At 37.0% G+C, this 12,583-nt stretch overlaps 1 pseudogene; it reads right to left on the minus strand.

Annotated features, from left to right (window-relative positions):
* Window positions 1–12,583, minus strand: part of LOC107670097 (cytoplasmic dynein 1 intermediate chain 1-like) — a 28,391-nt pseudogene that overhangs the window by 9,546 nt on the left and 6,262 nt on the right.

The raw sequence follows: 12,583 nt of genomic DNA on the forward strand, positions 1-12,583 counted from the left end.
AAAAATAAAAAAAAAAAAACATAGACCCGGCTAGAACAAGCGGAGTGATACAAAATTGTGAAAGGGCACTCCTGTAGCGAAACCAGTACAATATCTCACGGTGCTCAACCAATCAGATTTGAGAACCAGAACGAACTGTTGTATAAATTGTAATAATAATTCACAATATTAATTTTTTACTGTATTATGAGGCATAAGAGAAGCATAAGAGACTTCTTTCATTAAAAAAAAACTAATCTTACTGACTCCACACTTTTGATCAGTAGTGAGAATTCAAAGAGACTATCCCATTTTGGTGTCCACATGAATTTACATGTACAAAAGTGATTTATATACATAGAAAGCATATTAAATGCAAGTAAAGTGTCTTAAAGCACACACTTTACTTGCATTTAATATGCTTTCTATGTATATAAAATCACTGCAGACACCAAAATGGGTCTGCTTTAATGTTTCAAATAACTTCTATGAAAATAAAATATCAAAATATAATGTTCCACTGTCATACAGATACATCTATGTAAAAATGTAACTACCTACTTATTCTGACCTGTACTTATTAAAATATATAAAAGAATAAGTGAACATAATACATTTAATTATAATTTAAATGATTAAAAACTGACAAATGTGTAAAACCTAGTTTGAAGGATAGTGGCAAAGATTGGTAAAGATTTTAAATGACAATGCATTGGTTTTTGGGAGCTGCACTGTGATCCTTAAATAGTCTTTTAATGTAATCTAATGATTCTGGTTCTAAATATGCCTGACATCATTTTTTGGTACATGAACTATTGTTAAACTGAAAGGCATTTTAGTGGGTCTTCTGTAAATCATGGTCAAAATTTTCATCTTTGAACCAAGTATATAATGATAATATGTGAGAGAAAAATGTATGAAATGAATAGTGGTTTATGTTTCACATTCAGCATGTTACTGTATGTGCCAACATGGTAATTGTGTTATTTTGTTATATTATGATCAAACCAGTACAGGTCCAATTAGAACTTTAACTATGCTCATCAGTTGATCGGATCCACAGGATCCACAGCCATAAATCCAAATCCTGAAGGCGCCAGCACTGATTCTGCCATCCCTGAGGACTACAGATCAGTTTGCAGGCTATTTTTTTCCCTCTAACAGAGCGTGATGTGCATACTCCTCAGCAGACCTCGAATTCATTCCATAACCTCTCTGATGCCTCCGCAGAAGTCTAGTGATGGGATTTAGTATGATTTCAGTCTCCAGTAACTCATGTACTTGTTAATGTACCTACAGTAAACGGTGCTTATACATGTCACCACCATCACAGACCCAGACGTGGACAGCGATGCATATAGAAAAGTCATCAAGGACTTGCCACAGGCACTTAAAAAGGCAAATTAGGGCACAAGGAGAGTTTTCCGAGCAAGGACCAGGCATTGATGGGAAACATACACAATTTTTTCCTTTTGTGTTTTATAGGACACCAATAAAGGGAACAGAATTATCTGTCAGCACTGCCTTGGTTATACAACAAACAGAAAAATGAAGGCAGCTCTGAACCTAATAAACATTTTTATAACATAAAATGGCTAAACTAACTCATCAATGTCTAAAAATAGCAAGCCAGGTGTCATTTGAAATTCATATTATTGCCTGTGACTGATAATGTGTGGAGGCTCACAGCGTGCTATGTTCCAAGCTAAGGTGTGCCTACAACCACACGCAGGAGAAAGAGACAGGCCTGCATTCCTGCGGCTCTCCTCAAAGGGAAGGAATTCCACCGTCCCCAAAAAATAACACATGCACATCCATAACATCCCAGGAATGTTTTAATATCTGTCAGAATGCACAAAGTCTAAGATTTGTACAGAAAATGCATTGAGTCCAACTTAAAGTGACAGGACGGTATGTTGTGGTTTCGGGAAGCTCAGGACTTTACGTAGGCTTGCGCAGATAGCGATGAGTGTGAGAACATGATACATATACTCTAGCTTTCATTAATGCAGCTCAGCTGTATTATTCATCGCAGGGCCTGAGGCAGTAGATGTGCCACTTCCTTGTTAAATGACCCGTGTCCACCATCTACTGCAGATTATTTGGCTCTCTTCTGCTTTTTAACTCTTTGTTAACTTGTTTTAAAGGGACAGTTATCATAAAAATGTACACTACTGCTCAAAAATGTGGCATTTAATTTGATGAAAAATATAGTAATAAAACCCAGTAATATTGTGAAATATTGCAATTTAAAACAACTGATTTGTATTTTAATATATTGGAAAATGTAATTTTTTCATGTGATGCAAAGCTGAATTTTTTGCATCATTACTCCAGTCTTCAATGTCACATGATCCTTCAGAAATCATTTTAATATGCTGATTTGTTGCTCAAGAAACATGTTGGCAACAGTTGTGCTGCTTCATTTTTTTATCATGATATATTTTTCAGGATTCTTTTTGATGAATAGAAAGTTTAAAAACAGCATTTATTTGTAAAACTGAAATATTTTTTGTCTTTACCATCACTTTTGATCAATTTATTGTATCCTTGTTGTATCCTGAATAAAACTGTTTTCCTTAAAAAAAATAAATCTTACTGACCACAAATAATGTTTTGTGTTATTGCAAATTCTGTCATCATTTACTCAAACCTGTAAATTACTGATATTACAAATGAATAAATCACTTATAAAAATTACATATACAACTATAATATGACCTCAAAAGACTTGAAAAATATAACAAACAAGATATTTGGAACATTTTTGAAGCTCAAAAACCTGTATGGAAAAGAGCGACCAGCACATTCTTTAAAATTTCCCATATTGTGTTCCACATAAAAATGAAATTCATACCAGTTTGGAAGAACATGAGGGCGAGAAAATGAAGGCAGCATTTTCATTTTTGGGTGAACTATCCCTTTAACTACTTCTTATGTTTTCCGTTTCTGTTGTGTCATTGATGTCTCTTCTTCAAGCTATCCCACTTTTCCATCGCTCTTTTTTTATTATTCATGCCTCTCTCTCCTCCCCTAACATTCTTTCGACGTCCATCTTTTATTCATACTTGGCCTTCATGCTTCCCTAACTCTGTGGTTAATGTGATCTGAGCCAGTATCTCCAGACACAGATTGCAGTATATCTGTGAGCACAACCATGTCCATACGTCTCCCACCCTAACCCGCTCTTGCTCAATCTCTTTGGTCCATGTGGTTTGAACCCCAATCAAGAGACTCAATCATTCATTCTGAACTTGCAGATTAAGCTCCAAGGCAAAAAGCCACTGTCCAGTGGTCTCAAAGCATTGGACACAGAATGGATTTACTTGCATGTACAAAAACAATGCCAAGATGCTGTCTTCATTAACAAAGCAGAGCTTAAAATGCTCTTTAGAAAAGACGTGCCTACATTAATGTTGGAAACTGTGTGTGCATTTTGAATTAGCCTGGTTTGTACATGACATATTAGGGTTTTATAAACAGGGTTTTATAAACGTAAAAAAAGCACAAAAAAACAAACAAAAAAACCCAGCATTTTTATCTTGCTTTCCAGTTAAAACTAACTCAAAACAAGATGCATTTACTTGAAAACAAAAATTGTCAAAGATAATAAAAATTTTACTGTAATTTCATTTTAGATATTTGTTTCTGGAAAACAAGACAAAGCACTGATTTTTTGCACTGAAAAAAAAAATTCCACATATTCCGAATATTCCAAACACTCATACTGAGCCCTTAAAGGGTTATGGTGGTGGAAAAAATTCGGAGTGGGAGGAAAAAATATTTTTTAAATGTCATCTCCATTATTCTTTTCTTAATCCTCTCGCAAAACGTTTGCGTTCCCTCGAGAAACTTTGCATTCCCTCGCAAAACTTTTGTGTTTCTTGCAAAGATATTTGTGCTCCCTTGCAAAACTTTTGCGTTCTCTCGTAAAGATGTTTGCATTCCCTCGCAGAACTTGCATTCTCTTGTAAAAAGATGTTTGCATTCCCTCGCAAAACTTTTGTGTTCTCTTGCAAAACCAGTTGAGTTCGGACAAACTCTTCCTGTTTACTTTACAGCTTGCAGTGGTTCATACAGCTCTGTATGTTCACAATGGAGCGATTCAGAGTTTTATTTTGAACTTGGACTCAAGTATAAAGAAATACAGTAAGTACTTAGTTCAAGGCAAGGTAATGTGGCTTAATGTTTTAAAACAGTGACACTGGAGGACCAAATTTGATAATAATAAACACTGATAAAATTATTAGGCTAATATTAATAACCTTATTAATAATATGACTATTAATAAAGCAGAATAGCCCAGAATATGAACGCAACACCCTGCACATTAAGCTTTTTCTCCCCCATAGAAAACGCTTAAGGTAGGCTAATGAATAAAGATGGTGATTTAAAAATTCCAAATCTGTTTACAGTTTATATTACGCACAGAAAAACAGTTTTCACAACTGATAATTCTAAGAAATGTTTCTAGCGCAACAATTCCGCATATTAACATGATCTCTGAAGGATCTTTCATAAACATTAAAAATATTACCGACCCCAAACCTTAGGATGGCACATGCTTTTCCAAATGTTCTGATCAGAAAGCCAACAACAAAGTCTAAAATCCTTGTTTTGATCGTCAGGTGAGTAGGCAGTCCAGTATGGACATCACTACAAATGAGATAAAAAAAAATGTGGCACGTGTTTCTGACTACCTCTGAATGGTTTGGACCCCAGTTATATTTTATTTGTCTCTGAACTCTTCTGATTAGATGGACGGTGTGTCAAATGTATGCGTGTATGTGCCACTAACCTGCCGTGTCTGGATGCTGTATACACTGTTCCCTCCTCACTGCCAACTATATAATTATTGACGTCTCCAGTGGGGAAGGTCATCCCAGTCACAGCCACTGGCTTAGACTTGTTATAAACAAGCTTCATGCTCTACAACAGACACACATGGATTGAGCAAGCAGATTTTGATACAGGTGTGGTGGATGCTGGTATAGCATCAGCACTGACCTGAGGCTGTGACAGCATATCCAGGCTCCAGGAGCACATCCGGCCGTCTGTGGACGCAGTGATCAGGTTGCTGGCGTTCTGAGTGCCAACCACATTGACGCAGTAGACAGGGTGCTTTGAGTAAAATACATTTACAGTATGTCACCTACAACTGTATGACAAATGTGAGAAATTCAAGAAAGTGTTATACATGGCCAGCAAACATCTAGGGATAAGCTATGAACTGAATGTCTACTCAGACAATACCTAGCTTGTGAACTAACCTGGCCTGAGCATCTGCCCTTCTGCAAATACAGTCGATTATGTGAATCCATTATGTCGTTATTGCCGTCAATTTGATTTTTGTTTTTTGACCAACAATGGGCTCTTTCAGACTGGCCGGCGGAGTGGTGAGACGGCGGTCAGGACATAGGCTTTCATTATTGAGGGCACGGGAGTTTAAACCCTCAGCATGTATGGCATTCAGGGGCCGTGTGTGTGGCAGCTGAGCACAATAAGGGTCTATGGACATCCCTTTCCTCTGCTACTAGGCTGTACTATCTTTATTGCATGACAATGAGTTAGATGGGGCTCATTCAGCCTGACTGTGCTGACAGACTGAGACTAGCCCTGGGTAGACGGTGGGCGGCCTTTTGCACAGAGAGAAGACGAGGTCAGGAAAACGTTAAGGGGTGATTGCTACCAGCATCATGTCATAATGTGAGTGTCCGGTTAAAAGGATAATTCACATTTTATATGTTCTGTGAAACACGAAATATGTTTTTAAGAATGTTCATGCTGCTCTCTTCCATACAATAAAAGCAAATGGGAATCAAAATAGACAAAAAAAGCACCATAAAATGTTATCATATGTGACCCAGGACCACAAAACCAGTCATTAGGGTCAATTGTTTGAAATTGAGATTTATAAATAATCTGAAAGCTGAATAAGCTTTCCATTGATGTATGGTTTGTTAGGATAAGACAATATTTGGCCGAGATACAACTATTTGAAAATCTGGAATCTGGGGGTTCAAAAAAATCTAAATATTGAGAAAATTGCTTTTAAAGTTGTCCAAATTAAGTCGTTAGCAATGCATATTACTAATCAGAAATTAAGTTTTGATATATTTACGGTAGGAAATTTACAAAATATCTTCATGGAATATGATCTTTACTTAATATCCTAATGATTTTTGGCATAAAAGAAAATTCAATAATTTTGACCCATACAATGTATTGTTGGCTATTGCTACAAATATACCTGTGCGACTTATGACTGGTTTTGTGCTCCAGGGTCATATATAGTAGTACAATTTGCATTCTTTAAAAAAAAAAGAAAAAAAAAAGAGTACTTATGATGTAAATAATATACTTTAAAGGCATATACAGTAGTTAAGTGTAAACTGTATGTAATGTTTTCAGACTCTTAAATGGATTAGCTGCAAATAAATTAAAATGTAAAAAGGTTACAATTTATATTAAACACAATTAGTTGAAGTTAAAGAGTGATTTTACTATAGTAAGATTTAACTATATCTTTATATGTATTATCATTTTTGAAATATGGTAAAAGTGCATTGCCGAATATACTGTCAAGCAGTAAAATGTGCATTTAAATTAATTTTAATTTATTTATAATTGGAAATTTGCAATGATGAAGCAGCAATTTAGTGCATTTAAAATATTACATTCAAAATGTCAACTGCAAAATTGTATAACATATGATTATAAAATTATAATCAAGTACTTTACATGTGCTTTAGTATGTTAGTCCACACGTCAGTGTATGACAAAATTTATTAAAATGTACTTTAAAGTAAACTTTTAATTTGGTCATTATTAAGTGCACTTATTAAAAGTATACTTAAGTGTGTTAAGAAACGTTCATGAAAGTACACTTAAGAGGCCTTTTATTTCATTTATTATCTGCAAGTACAGTTTTATTTTAAATATACATTTAAAATTTGAAGTACATTACAAGTGAACATTCAGTACACAATTAAGCACACTTTTTCACAAGAAAAGACTCTTTGAGCTTTGGGTAGTAAAACAGACTAAGATTTAAGTCGTTACTGGACAGTCATAATCACCATTCACGTTCATTATATGTAAAAGAGTGGCTTGGGCATTCTGATGTAACTCCTTATGTGTTCCACAGAATAAGACTGAATTCATGATGGAGTGTGATAGATGATTGTATCTGTAGGTTCTCTTACTGTGTGTGCTGCAGCGGACAGGGGGGTCCTCTGAACCGGCGTTCTTCTGTGACTTCGGTTGTCCCAGAGAACAATCTGCCCCGAGTACGTGCCACCCACCAACAGGTTAGGATGAAACTGAGCAAAACCCACGGACACCACTGGAGACTGGAAAAGAGATGACAAGACAAAATCTTTAGGACAAAAGACAAAAGAATAATGGAGATGAAGACTATGTTAGGGATTTTTGGAGCAGCAATTTTATATTACAGCATCATAAACAGAGTGCACTAGAGCGAAAAGTGCGGCCTTATGTTGTGACAGCCTTAGCCTTGAACTTTCCCTCCGTCTTCACTTTTATTGAGTTTTTAGTTCCTCTTCAGTGCCTGTCACATGAAACGTGCCCACATGCTTACATATTTTCACACAAAATTCTCTGTAGCGCCCTTACTAACGCACTTTTACAATTATCTCAGGAGACCAATTACTGACAGAAAGGAGACAAGGATATTTTGTTTTACTTGCAAAACTGCCTTTTTAGCCGTGGTGTGACAGCGTCGGGACAAGGCGTGTTTTCATAGCGCTCTCCAGTCATCTGTAAAGCAAAGACTACGACTGTCTCCCATCGTATACCGCACCATCTGCGGCCTTCTCGTCATGCACCCAGAGTTCATTTTAAAGTGACTGGAAAACAAACCAGAGAAAAAGAAAACACGCTTCTCTTTTCTTTCATTCGTTCCCCCCTCTAAAAAAAAATACAGCTTCTAAGAGGGTTCGGGAGCAGCCTCATATGCGAGGTGGTTTTTCAAAAGGACTCAAAATAAACTAAGTTGGAGGGGTAAAAATAAAGGCGAGTTGAGTTTATTTACACTCAGGACATGCAGGCCAATCTGGTTTAAAGTTTAAATGCATTAAGACAAAAGTGTTTGATGGTTGGACTGGAGATTATTTGGAAAATTTAGAAATACCTGACTGACTGTGTGATTGACTGCGGCCTGACAGAGAAATACTACGTAAATATCAAAAACCGGTTCTTATTCAGAAATGATTTCATTCATTTACATACAGGAATCGAATGATGTTGTGTTTCATTAATGGTTGTTGCAATTGCATAATTCTAAACAAATACTCTTGCAGCTATTGCAACACCACTACTGAATCTACAGTGCAAAACATATAGAATTCATTCTGTAATCAATGTAGTTTGATTCTTGAATGACTCTCATGAGTCTTTTCTGAATGAAAACCATACAGCATGAAGTGAGCAGTCATATTTCCGAGCAAATAACTCTTATTTGTTATTTGTAATCAAAACCAAAGAGTGCAACCAGGGTTTTCAGAATCCAATTCACGAACAAATGACTCTTTTGAGCCTTTTCTTTATAGTGAATGAACTACATGAGCTTACAACTTGTGAGTTCTATAATCAGTGGTATTTGATAAAATACAATAGAATAAATTAAGTCACCACATTTTTTGTTTGTTCAGCATCATGTAATACAATTAAAGTCAATGATTGGTGTGCACTTATGCCACATTTAAAAAAGACAATGAATACTGAATAAATGAGTAGTCATTAAGTCATCTTTTCCAATAATTGTTTTAGATTTCTTATGATTCCCACCCCTAACTACAATGTTATTGTAGAAAATAAAATGGAAAGCAGATGCCGGCTGCAATAATACAATCACTGGACAACAAAAGCCAACATTTCAGTTAATAAATTGATTAGTATCTTTTAAGAGGTTGAAAAGTTTCACTCAAGTCTTGATTAGTCTGATTGCCAGTATACTGCTGGAAAAGGATCTCAGTTCTGTGATTAATGATCAGTCAGTCCTGAATACTAACACAGAGACAGGGGAACATTGCTGCTTAAATACACGGCTATTTCAATCAGAGCCACAAGCCGACCTCTGAACCAAGTCTCTTTCTCTCTCTCTCCTATAGTCATGTGTCAGGGACACGCTCCCCAGACCAGCGCTTCATTACTGGGCTAATGAACATGAGCTGGGGTCACCACAACAAGAGGGTAATAACTCCACTACGAAGCCATTAATCAGAGACTTAATGAAGTATCGTAACCTGAAACTTCAGCTCAGGAGAGCAGTCCAGCCAACAGCCAATCACGGCCATCTCTGGGCTCTATCCGTACACCGCAGGCCTCTGTTTTTATCAGACTCGTCTGCTGCGGTATCATCACTGTGTCCTGCAGCAACCTCTGATGACTCGATCTGTCCGTTTTCTGTTCTTAAAGTTAAGCTGAAGTCTTTAGCTTAACAGATTACTAGTTTAATTTTGATTGGATAAGTTTTGAAGTATCTCATTTGTGTGAGATTTGTACCTGTTCAAAGAAAAAAGGCATTCATAATGTCTGAGTTTCTTGTTGGCAATTATGTGAAAATCGCAAAAAACATGTACAAAAAACAACGTTGACTTGAGTAGTGCTGTAGTCATCGCTTCACTCCATAAAGTTCAATGCATTGGACACTGTTGACATGATGTGAACGGGCCTTTAATGATGAATAACATGTCATAGGGCAATCTCAGTTTATAAACCATCTGATGTATACTTCCCTCATTACCGTAACCACATAAATCCAGAGAGACCTTTTGCTCCATAACGAAGCGCAGATAAATGACAAGTATTTGAACTCTCTTTAAAGTTATAATCTAAACATGGCAAAGGCACAAGACGCTGAGAGGAAAAGGGATGAAAAGACTGTATATTCACACCATATGGAGAGTGTGGGTTAAGATCTGTCTATCTCCAACGCCTGAAACTACTTCCTTAGTTTTACTGGAAGCCATAAACACCATTATTCAAGCAAGCTTTTGCTACTGGAATTAGCTCACTTTCTCTCAATACACTGGTTGGCTGTCTTTTCAGCAATTTTCAGATATCGACCTGCTTCAACTGGCACCCAAGTATAAAACATACAGGTGGGATACATTCCAAAATTTTTGTCTATATTAAACGGAATATACAGTACCAATAAAATCATGGGAGCACAATGTTACTTATTAGGGTTTTTTTTTGTGGGTGTACAGTTAATGTAAGGAAATTTCCTGTTTGTTGTTCCCTCCCAAGTTCAAATTTCACTTCTGACAATGCAGTCATTTCACTGATTTAATTGAGAATATTTCTCATTACAAGCTCAGCTTGATGTCTACCAACCTGAAGCTCTGATGAAAGTCAAATTGAAAAGTAAAATGCAAGTGAAAACACAATCCCACAACACTTTCCTGCAGTTTAATGTGTTTCACTGGGACTAAGTGCATGGGACATGATAATATCAATGGGAATGGTTCAGTATGGGATAATCCACAGGACTAACCCCGTGAGGAGAGATGGCATGAGGAACACTCCCTCCTTTGTTGCCCTTCTTTTTGCAGGCCGAAAGGGAAAAGAGGAAAAAAAAGTTGGAGCCATTTGTCAGGGAGGAGATGACTGTGCAACAGACAGTACATTCACTGCCGCCTCCTCCTAGCACCACAATCATGTGGTTCTCAGCAAAGCTTATCAGCTCCAGATGCACTCCTGTCTTCCACCAGCATCCTTCGCTCCCTACCTCTTTTTTTTCCCCGAAACGGCACCCCACGGATTTTGTCACTCTGCGGTTACTGGCACAGGCCGTGTAATACCATATCTCCGTTTTAGAGAACAATGGAGGAGAAGCCAGTGAATGCGAGTAGTTCTCTCTCTTTCTCTCTCTCTCTTTTACCTTAGGACAAGAGTAAAGAACGGCCGTGTCCTAGTCAATATGAATGAACAGTATTCTTAGCATAGACAAATTTGGATGAAATGCATATTTATGCTCAATTTAATTTGATTTGCAGTGGACTTATAAAGTGAATTGGTTCCTCCTCAAACTAGATTTATTTCATTCAGTTTCAACAACTAAACATGACAATTGTTTCTGGTTCAGTTCAAGGTTTACTAAAGATAATTTATTTCTTGTTATAGCTTTAAACTACAGCTGTTCAAAATTCTGTTTGCAAACAATTGGTTTCTAAATAAATTCTAAAAACCTCTACATTTGGTCTACAGTTAGTGATGCTACACAATTTTAAAATTGACTAGTCAGTGGATCACCTGAACGAATAATACTAATTAATCTTAAAGAAGGCCGGGTTTGGAACGACATGAGGGTGAGTAATTAATGAGAGAATTTAAATTTTTGGGTGAACTATCCCTTTAAAGACACAAGCTTTCTCTGCAGGTTTAACAGCTGAAGCACAACTTTCTAATGAAAGAACTACAGATAAAAACACCTAAAAAACTAACAAAAAAGATGAAAAAAACAAATCCAAATAAACCAGTCAACCATCATGACCCATTCCTATCTGGTAATATATGTGGATACAAGAGTAGGCAGTAAACCCATAGTGGACCGGAGGTCTCTGCTCTTCCTGTTTCAAAAGCTGTGAGTGGTTTTGAAGCCTTTCTACACTCAGCTTTATGAGCACATGCAACTCCATCCACCAGCATTATACAGAATGGGCATCTCTCCAAGCTCCTGCAAACACATCTTCCTCTGTGCCAACCTCTATTCAGTGAACCTGAGGCATCCAGCAGGGGTTCACATAGAGTCATCCTGGGTAAAATATAAATGATATCAATAAAATGTAGGCGATGCAGATGAGGGCTGACAGTATCGGTGAGCAGTTTTTTGGGGTGTGCCCTTGATGTGGCGAGAGGCAGCCCACTTTAGAAGGTCATGTAATGTTATTGGCGAACTGGGCCTGCTGTGATGATGAGCCCGAAAGAACAGCAGAGATCAGAGAGCCAAGATCACACCACACAGAGCCCAAAACAAACCCAAACCACCTCAGAAATATTCCACAACCGTCTGAAAAGGAGTGGCCTTCTGAAACCTTCTGAAGCTGAAGCTGAAACGAGGGAGGAGAGGATAAAGAAAAGACAAATGTAAGACAGAAGCTGTGTTTCAAATTCTAGTGAGCTGCCTTTGTTCGTGAACATTTTAAAGTGCACTACAGGTGTGAAGTTTCAAACTGTTGAAAATTTTGAGGTCAGTAAATGTTTTTAACCCTTATGCACTGTTTGGGGTCTTTTTGACCCCAAATGACATTTGCTGAAAAAAATAAAAATGTTCCCTTTATCTAAATGGCATGAGACTTTGTATGGCTGTCAACACTTGGTAGCTCTACAAATAAAAAAAATTAAACTGGATTGATATCTGGTTGTATGTTAGTGTAAAAAAATATCCCTCTCATCATGTTTGGGGTCTCTGAGACCCCACATTGAAATGAATGGGGAAAAGATAAAATTGATACTTGTTCTTTTTAATTTGTCAAATAAAATCACTACATCCACCACAATGCAGACCACAAAATACACGGAAATGAAGCGGCAACCCTTCCACACGTTCACAATGCAGAACAATTATGCTTGCACACAC

This window comes from Sinocyclocheilus anshuiensis, unplaced genomic scaffold, assembly GCF_001515605.1.
Source record: "Sinocyclocheilus anshuiensis isolate Anshui unplaced genomic scaffold, SAMN03320099.WGS_v1.1 scaffold253, whole genome shotgun sequence".
In the NCBI taxonomy this organism is placed as follows: domain Eukaryota; kingdom Metazoa; phylum Chordata; class Actinopteri; order Cypriniformes; family Cyprinidae; genus Sinocyclocheilus; species Sinocyclocheilus anshuiensis.